Consider the following 10,268-nt stretch of genomic DNA (forward strand, 5'->3'; position numbering starts at 1 on the left):
CATCTCTCACAGCCACTCACACCCAATATCCCGTAGACAAAGTGCCTCCCGCCCACTGTGTATTGTGCCGCAAGATAGGTATTTTGTAACCCATTGTGTACTTGACTGCATCTCTCGGTGGAGCTCACTAATCGGTTAGCTACGTTGTACTACATCACTTTGGAAAGAATCTTCGACTCTTTTGGGTGAAGGGCACTGGTTACTCTAGCTCCTAATGTAGTAACAACCTCTGGTTTTTCATGTTGTGCACATCCTAGTACTTTTTTTGGTAATATCCCTGGTATTTGGTAGGCTGAACCCCTCGTTTCCCTTTTGGCTGTACATTTTGCTGTTGTCTATAATCCGATGCTTTGCCGTCCCCTGTCCTACTATTTTTTAGTTCTTTAGATACCATACTATTTTCTGAATCGTATAGTATTTTGTTTTGATAGCTGCCTAATATGTTCTCTATTTCATTAGACCACATCTCAGTAGCACATTTCTACTTTATTTGTTTAGTGTTTATACCTACTGTAGTGATAATTTTTGTTTGTCTTGTTGTCATATCTGTTTCTCATATTAACATTAATCTGATATATCTGATGTAAATGTTTTACTTTACTTTACCTTCATTTGTTGTTTAGTTTCACCATGAAGTTACTAGTTTTGTACATTGCGGTATTTGTGTATGCACCTTTTTGCCTACATATTGTGTGCCTTTAATGCATTAACTGTGTCCTTACCTTGATTCACTTTGTATTTAATTTTTTAGTATTTATATTCGTACTATCTATTTTCTTATAGTTGTGCGTCAGGTCGGCAGTTGACAGCCTGACACTGTAATATTTTCCACCAATCATCTCTTGCATGGATCCTCTTACTTTTCGATTTCTTTCTCTCTTGATTTCATGTCTCTTTGTCCTCTTTTTATTAGGGCGTCCCCTGTATGCAACGTGCCGTATCGATGCATGAGTGCGGTGATAAGTTGTTAAGGACAAGTGAGAGGAAGTTTTTTAGCATAGAAACACAGAATTAGACTAGCTTCTTGGAACATTGGATTCTTAACTAGTAAGAGCCTGGAGTTGGTAGATGTCATGAAGAGATGAAGGATTAATATCGCTTGTATCCAACAGACAAGATGGAAGGGTAACAAAGCTAAGATGTTGGATGACTTCAAACTTTGGTATTCAAGTGACAACAGTAACAACAGTGGAGTGGGAATAATAGTGGACAAAGATCTAAAGAACGACGTAGTAGAAGTCAAAAGATTGGGAGACAGGATTATGTCCATCAAACTAGTACTGGAGAAAGAGGTTGTCAATATTGTGTGCGCTTATTCATCCCAAGTTGGATTGGACAAAAGTAGTAAGCACCTTTTCTGGGAACTCATGGATGATTTAATGTAAGGTTTTGGCTAGAGTGAAAAAATTATAATTGGAGGTGACTTGAATGGACATGTCGGGAGTGACCATAGAGGTTATGAAGGGGTCCATAGAGGTTTCGGGGTTGGGGAGAGGAATGAAGAAGGGACCCCAATCCTAGACTTTGCGGTAGCTTATAATCTTCCTATTGTGAACACCTTCTTTGAGAAAAAGGGAGGAACACTTAGTTGCCTATAAACGTGGGAACCATGCTAGCCAAATAGACTTCTTCCTTACAAGAAGGACAGATAGAACGGTGTGTGAGGACTGTAAGGTTATCCCTCGGGAGAGCTTAACCTCCCAACATAGAATGGTGGTCTTGGATATGTACCTCAATGCATAGAAGAGTGGGAGGAAGGGACCTATAAATCCCAAGATAAGGTGGTGGAGATTAAAGGGGGAGACTCTAAGGATTTTTACCAATATTGTGGTTAAGCAGAGGAACTTTGAGGGAGACAACAATGTGATGTGCAACGAGATGATGACATGTATTAAGAGGGTGGCCAAAGATATGCTAGGGGAAGCAAAGGGTAGTCGTCAGGCTCATAGGGAGACTTGGTGGTGGAATGATGAGGTCCCAGTAGCCATTAAGACCAAGAAAGAACATTTTAAGATTTGGAAATAGACTAAAGATATAGAGGATAAAAGAGATATAATGATGCAAGAAATGAAGCTAGGAAGATTGTGGGTCTGGCTAGAGCCATGAAATATGAGGATCGCTACACCAACCTAAACACCAAAGAAGGAGAAAAATCTATTTATAAGATACCTAAGTTGAGTGAAAGGAAGAGTAGAGATTTTGATCAGGTGAGGTGCATCAAGAGTGCTGATGGAAGAGTGTTGGTGAGAAAGAGGACATTATGAGGAGATGAGATGAGTATATCTGTGACATATTTACTGGAGATAGGTTGAGTAGGAATGACCTGGACGGTTCCTTTTTTCAGTAAGATTCCACACGTCATAGATCCGTAAGAAAGTTTAGTGTGGCAGAAACTAAAGAAGCCTTAAGAAAAATGAAAGCTGGTAAGATCCCAGGCCTAGACGAGATTCCAATAGAAGTGTGGAAAACCCTTGATAGTTGTGGGGCCCTTTGATTAACCAATCTATTTAACAAGATTTTAAACACAAGGAAGATGCCAGATGAGTGGCAGAGAAGCATTGTAGTCCCGATTTACAAAAATAATGGTGATATCCAAAGTTGCAACAACTATAGAAGCATTAAGCTTATGAGTCACACTATGAAACTATGAGAGAAGGTTACTGAAGCCCGTTTGAGAAGAAATACTCATATCTTGGTGAACCAATTTGGTTTTATGGCAGGTAGATCCACGATAGAAGCTATCTACCTGTTGAGAAAGCTCATGGAAAGATATAGAAAAAGCAAGAAGGATCTCCATATGGTCTTTATTGACTTAGAAAAAGCTTATGATCGAGTCCCTAGAGATTTAATCCAGCATGTCCTAGTGTGGAGAGGAGTTTCTAGCAAATATGTGGATGTTATGAAAGATATGTATGAGGGCGTTGTGACTAGTGTGAGATCTGTGGGAGGTCAGGGAAGAGAAATTCCCAATTACGATTGGGTTACACTAGGGATCAGCTTGAAGCCCATATCTATTTGCTCTTATCATGGATGATCTAATGAAGGACATTCAAGATGAGATCTCGTGATGTATGCTCTTCGCTGTTGATATCTTTTTGGTGGATGAGACAAAAAGAAGGGATCAACTCTAAGTTAGAACTTTGGAGGTCAACCTTAGAGACAAGAGGCTTTAAGATTAGTAGAACAAAGATTGAGTATATGATGTGGAATTTTAGCCACACTATGATAGATACTGATATGGTGCGCATTGAGGATAGAGAGATTCCACAAAGTGACTATTTTAGATATTTAGGGTCAATCATAAGTAAAGAAGGTGGCATAGAGGATGATGTTTCACAGAGAATTAAAGTGGGATGGATGAAATGGAGAGGTGCGTCTGGAGTGTTGTATGACGACGTATTCCTTTAAAGCTTAAAGGAAAGTTCTATAAAATTGTTGTATGACTAACTATGATGTATGGGGCAGAATGTTGGGCAGTTAAGAAATGTCATATTAATAAGCTTTATATAGTAGGGATGGGGATGTTAAGATGGATGTGTGAAAAAACAAGGAAGGATAAAGTACGGAATGAACATATAAGAGCGGAAGAGGGAGTTGCACTGATTAGTGACAAGCTTCGAGAGAGTCGCTTAAGATGATATGATCATATTCTTCGGAGGCCTAGGGATGCCCCAGTAAGGAGTGATATGATCCAGATTGACGGAGCTAAAAGAGCTAGGGGCAGACCCAAAATGATCATAGGAGAAGTGGTGAGGAAGGACATGCATAGCCTAAGTCTTGTACCAAGTATGACTTCGAATAGGGCCTATTGGAGGACAAGGATCCATGTAGCAGACACCATCTAACTGAGTTTCTATTGCCGTGCTGGGTTGGGCTTCTTCCCTCGTATTATCTTTCTCCCTTCTTATTGTATCTTTTAATTGTCATTTGCCTTTTTCCATTTTCCATGTCTCTTCTCTTTCCCCATTCTTTTTGTTAGAACTCAGTTTCCCTTTGTTGTGCTTGGATCCATGTAGCCTACCCCATTAAGTTGGGACAAGACTAAGTTTGTTGTATATCTTTATCGAAGTAGACTCGTTTCCTATCAACTATTATTTTGAAAATCATATACATGAATCATCCATAGTTTTTACTCTCTTAAAAATTTTAAGATCACTCTTAAGCTGTGTTTATTTTGGGTTGAAATATGAGCAATAGGATGACTCTAGCTTCTTTAAAAAATGAGTAGTCAAAGTGAATGTAAATTTAATTTATTCAATTTAGGCTAATTTCACTAATAACATGGATCCGTGGCGCAATGGTAGCGCGTCTGACTCCAGATCAGAAGGTTGCGTGTTCGATTCACGTCGGGTTCAATTTTGTTATTTTAAAATTTTCAATTATATTTATAGGAAAAATTTCCTACCAAAAAAAGATTTAAAGGAAAAATAAAGTAGTGAAAAGGCGGACAAATATAAAATGTTGCGGTGAGCGTGGATCGAACACGCGACCTTCAGATCTTCAGTCTGACGCTCTCCCAACTGAGCTATCCCCGCAGATGTTCCAACATTGAAGTATATTGTACACTAAGATTAATTATTTGATTTTTTTAGGCAACACATTAGTGTTTGACTTGACAAACTGATGGTTGGATGGGTTTTAAGACCCCTTCAACATATGTTCTTTCATTTTTAGTTTTCAATATTGTTGGTTTCTACCAAAAAATATATATATATATATATATTCTTGGTTCTTTTGATTTAAAAATATAATTTTGTTAAAAATCATAATAAGACAAAAACTATGATGACACAATGATTAATTTATGTGTCTATCTTTAAACTCAAATTGATTTTTTATTTTTTGGCATTCAAACATAGCCTAAGATAACAACATAGATAATGTCTTGTGAAGTAGAAATCCTTGTATCATACAAGATAGAGTTAGGATCCTTTTCTTTAAGGCTACATCTGGTATGCATTTTTGAAATGCATTCTAGGTTGATTTCACATTCTTGACCGATATAAACACTATCATGCTCGGCCTCTCTTTCCCATCTCTCACAATTTCATGGCTATTACTAAATGGGTGTGAAATTAATGATTTGGCGACCATTCCTAATGCCCAATATTTGCATTGCTTCACGCCCTTTCTATGGCCATCATCATGCTGCCTACAACTGGTTTCGCTATATTTTATTATTTGGATCAATGAGAGAGAGAGAGAGAGAGAGAGAGAGAGAGAGAGAGAGAGAGAGAGAATGGCAATTTGTAGAAAAAAATGAAAAATAGAGAGAGCACACACAACGCACAACACAGAGATTTACGTGGTTCACCTCCAAGATGGAAGCTACGTCCACGGCCGAGCAGTAGAACAGGTTTCACTATTTCTCTAAAATGTTACAAAATCCTCATAACCCAATCTCAAAGAGATAAGAACAAATATATAGGAAAACCCTAACCCTAGAAAGTACACAAATGCCCCTAGTCCAAAAATGCCAAAAAACCTGAGTTGGACCAAAACATAATACATGGCCCAAAAGGTACTCATTTCGAAGATCTCGACGAGCCCAACACAACTCTAGTCTTTGGCATAGAGCCCCGCCATTTTTCAGCATTCTGAGGTCGATTCAAGGCCAAAATGGCCCTCCGAAGGTCTCAACCGTACTTTTTGGACCAAATCCGGCTTCACCAACAACAGAGAAGGGGGCATGCCTGAGCTGCTTGATTGGCATTGGATGCTTTCTCCAGTAATCCCTTTTCCTAAAAAATTCTCTGGCTGGTCCTCTACTTTCTTCTTAGGATACTTTGTCTGAACTAGGTGCAAATTTGAAGTTTTGGGCACACTTTACGTTCTTTATCCTACAAGTAAATTCACAAGTGAAAACTGCCAATGACGCACGAAGGACTACTTCCAAACCAAATAGAATTACAATGATATTACATTCAAACCAATTAAGTAGACTGCAAGGGAAGGAGTGTAAAATATTTATGTTGTAGTTTCAACCACTTTAGAAATTTTTTTATCTAGAACATACATGTTAATATATGTAGTAAGGGAAATAAAATACTACTTATCTGAATCATAGATAAATCGAGGTTAATGTTGAAAAACTTAAATGTCATACACAACATCATGAAAGTTAAAACACATGGAGATACTTAAGGAAATCGGTGGGGTTGGGTCGTGACACCGATAACTCTCTTTAAGATAGTTATTCCCTATGATGTAAACTAGGTTCTTGCGAATCAGGCTTTAAGATAAAACAATCTTGTAAGCTCCTTCAACAGTTATTGCACTCACTTACTGGGCCACATCACGATACTTCAGAGTTGTTTTTAATTAGACATAACAAATCCAATGTATAGAGAAAACCAAGATCAAGAGAAAACAAAATTTGAGATTGTCTCTCAAAAGTGTTAGGGGATTGGTCTAAACCTTCTCTTTATAAAGAGGAGAGAAAAATCGACCACCAACGTTTTAAAGACATGCCCTTTAACAAACCTTTTTTAAAAATAAATAATACTTTGAACCATATATTTTAAAATCATTTAAAATTCTGATAATCCCCCACGGGTCATTGTAGATGTCTTTTGAACTTGAATCTACATTAGGTCAAGTAAACCACATTACAGAATATAGATGAAGTCAGATTTCTTGAAACTTTCATCATCGGTGTAGCCAATTGACTTACCATCTACATCCTACCATTCGACTCCTTAGTATATATATATATATATATTCTTTTTTGTATTTGGGCATCTAACACTGTTAATGTTTTACCAATGCTAGATTTGGGTCGACTAACGTCTGTGAAGTTACATGGATGTTAGATAGAATGGGTTAGATGTCGAAATTCTTTGTACTTTTTCATTGTGGATTTAGTTTTATTTGGCATGTTTTGGTTATTCAAGTCAAGTGGTAGTATACATATTAAGTGATGCATGGTGATTGGACTATAGTTCCAATTTTATGAATATCTGTAAGTATGTGCATACATATAAAATTAAAAATACATCAAAGTATAACTATGAATTCATTACATGAATATGTTGAGTTAACCATGTATGGTTATGCAATATGAAATTGTTAAAATGCGATTTGTAGTATACTTGATTTTTATGTTACAAGGTGCTATGGATGTGTGGGTGTTTTAAATTTTCCACTATATGCAATATCACTATGTTATTATTTAGTTAGTATATGAAATTATATGAATCCAATGAAACCCAAAAATGTGGGAGGTTTATTGTGAGAATACATATATTTGTATTTTGTAGTTATTATGAGAATGCATATATTTGTATGTTGAGTCTCTTCTTAAAGAGATAAATAAAGTCAAGTAGAATAATTGATCTCTACTTTGAAAATTACCTTAGTTCAAAGGTGGCAGGCATGTACAAATATGTATTTGTGGGGCTATTCAAGTAATTGGCAATATAAACTTGGGTTAGAGGTTCTACTATTAGTTTACTGGTTTATGATTTTGTAAGAAGGACGGATTGGGAGCCACAAGGCTAAGGATCTAAATGGCAGATTTATGATGGTGACTAAAATTGAATCAATATAAGTGGTGACATGAAAGACAAAGAGTGTTACAGTTGTACCCGATCCCTAACCCGAACTCCGAATATAGGTCCGGAACTCCAAATTAGAACATGACTTGATATATCAAGGAGTTTAGGATTGTAGATTAAAGAAGTGTGGTGCTCCGACAGTCGGATTGCTGATCTTCTTCCATCTCCAATTTCTAATCGTTGGCCGTGGAATCTATTAAAAGACTTATTGTACATAACAATATAGGACCTACTATTTCCTATACCTTTAGAGGGGATCCTTTTTGTATGGCAATAGCTACTAACCTAGCTAAATCTGCCTTATCTTCCAAATCTCTGTACATTCAATCAAAGGTTTAGTTTTAGTATAATTTAATTTTATCATCAAAAAAATTATTAGTGGCTTATTATAATATTATTAAATATATGTAGCATGTGTTAGGGAACTTTTTTAAAAATTTTGATTGGACTGCTTGGAATCGTTTAGGAACCGGAACCGGCCCACCCATTAGTTAATGGTCCTAGATTCAAGATTGGAACCGATTAGCTTATTGGTCCGGTTCTGGTCCTGACCCCTTAAGACTAGAACTATTAAGGAACCAAACCGATAGCCCAGAACTGGACCAATTGACAACCCTACTAATATTTCACATATTGTGTTTGAGCAAGACATTGTGTTCGAAATATAATATAAAATAAAAGGGTAAGAGATCACTACCGAGTTGCCTAGTCCTTGCACCTGGGCAGGGAATGAGAGCGTACAAAGGGGCATTAACATGGATGGGAGTTTTTATTTCACAGGGGCAGGGCGATAATTTTGCACACTCTTGTGTCTCAATGCAAGATCCACACCACCAGGCAGCGTTGTTTTTCCCTAAAATAAAGTTTTAAAATACTGTTGTTTGTTTTTTTTAAATTGGGCTTTGAATGTTTTCATTCCCATAAGGTTTGAACTTTTGAAAGTTGTTTTTTAACAAGACACTTTTATTTGGGAACTTTAATAGAGTAGGGTTCCTTAAAGAGAGGTATTTCTCCTCTCTTAAGTCCGAGTCAATCCGAGGTTGGTTTGGGATGCTTTTAACATATTGGTCAGGTCAGGTCTTTAGAATATAAAATATGTTCAAGAGATCGCTGTCTGATCGTATAGCCTCTACATTAGCATGAGGGCCAAGGAGAGCGCACGTAAGAGCAACAACACGATGGATTTTCTTATTTTAAGAGGAGCTGGTCAATAATTACACACGTTCTTGTGTCTAGGCATAGGAGCCACTAGACGAAACATTGTTCTTTTTCCCTTAAAATATATTTTTGCTCTAGACACCAACAAAATTTATTTATGTTGGGGTCCGTCAGGGAATTTCAGCTTCTTTTAATCTCTGTCCAGCATAGAGGATGGTCCGGCCGGTGTTGCCATTTAAAGTTCTTATCTACTATGAATTCCCATGTACGTCATATTTTCTTCATCCAATACATAAATTCCTCAACATACTCTTCAAAGAAAAATCAAACTTTTAAGTTATTTTCTCTTTCCTCCCCCAACCTAGGTGCAAATGGTACAAGGGGACCATAACACGAAATGTTGTAAGAATTGAGAGTAATGCTAGAGCATGGTTGAGTAGTGTTGGTGTGTGGTGTAGTGGCAAAATTGGGAGTAATGCAAAACTACAAATCTTTGTTAATTATTATTAGTGAAAATTTGAACTTAGTAGGAATGAAAAAGGTAAACAGCCATGTAATCTTAAATAATAATTTAAAAAAAAAAAACTGAATTAGATATTTGCAAAGAAGGATAATAAGGTCTGATAGGTAAATACAGTTTTTTCCTCTTTAGATTAAGGAACAGGGTTTTGGGAATCAGAATTGGCTACGGGATCACTCTCTGTCGATACTAATCTGGATAGGCCAGTATCAAATGGATTTATGCCTTTCATGGGGGTGGGCTGTCATTTCACCTCCCTCTATGTTTGGGGCATGGGCAGTACTCCCCCATCGAGAACTTTCTTCCATAATATAATTATCTTTAAAAAAAGAGCATAATAATGAAATAAGCGAAATTTATTTGAATCTGTGGGAAGCCAGAATGTTGAAAAAAGACGCACCTCATAATTATTAGATTTCTATATTTTTCATAGATACCAATCACTAAAAATTCATAGTGAAGGGCATATTTTTCAAGAAAATATAAATGTGACAACTACTCAATGATGGTTGAATTTGTAGCAAGGTTATGATGTCTTGCCATGTGGCAAACTTAGATGAACATGAGTGAGTCCATGTAATGAGGACAAACACCCATTTGACTGCATATCTAGATCGAGTAAATAAAATTACAAGGAAACCTTCCAGTGTAACAAAACCCTAATGACATTTCTCCATTTTCTGTGACTAAACTCAATTTTGCTTTCCCATACCTCTTTAGGGAAAGAACCTGACTAGAGAGATGGGTGTGGGATTCCCATACCCATTTTGCTAACGTGTGTGTCATGTGGTGAAGATTAACAAACTAGTCCTCATGATATATCAAGAGATATTATAATCCTATGAGAGAGGGTTGGGCATACCACTAGCATGCACCAATCACAATGCTGGACACAGGAAGACAAAATGGTCTTTTCCAAAGGGGAAGGAGAGAGGATGACACATGCTAGATAGCCTGGCCACGTGCCCAGCCTTTTGAATTAAAATCCTCTGCAATTCCTTCATCTTGTGGGGCCTTACAGCTCAGGCCTGAGA

At 37.1% G+C, this 10,268-nt stretch overlaps 2 non-coding genes across 2 annotated transcripts; one reads left to right on the top strand and one right to left on the bottom strand.

Annotated features, from left to right (window-relative positions):
- The first annotated feature begins 4,283 nt into the window (after window positions 1-4,283).
- Window positions 4,284-4,355, top strand: TRNAW-CCA. Its single transcript has one exon. It is a non-coding gene; the product is annotated as a tRNA-Trp (tRNA).
- Window positions 4,356-4,462: 107 nt separating this feature from the next.
- TRNAF-GAA lies at window positions 4,463-4,535 on the bottom strand. Its single transcript has one exon. It is a non-coding gene; the product is annotated as a tRNA-Phe (tRNA).
- Window positions 4,536-10,268: the final 5,733 nt, after the last annotated feature.

This window comes from Telopea speciosissima, chromosome 11 (assembly GCF_018873765.1).
Source record: "Telopea speciosissima isolate NSW1024214 ecotype Mountain lineage chromosome 11, Tspe_v1, whole genome shotgun sequence".
In the NCBI taxonomy this organism is placed as follows: Eukaryota; Viridiplantae; Streptophyta; class Magnoliopsida; order Proteales; family Proteaceae; genus Telopea; species Telopea speciosissima.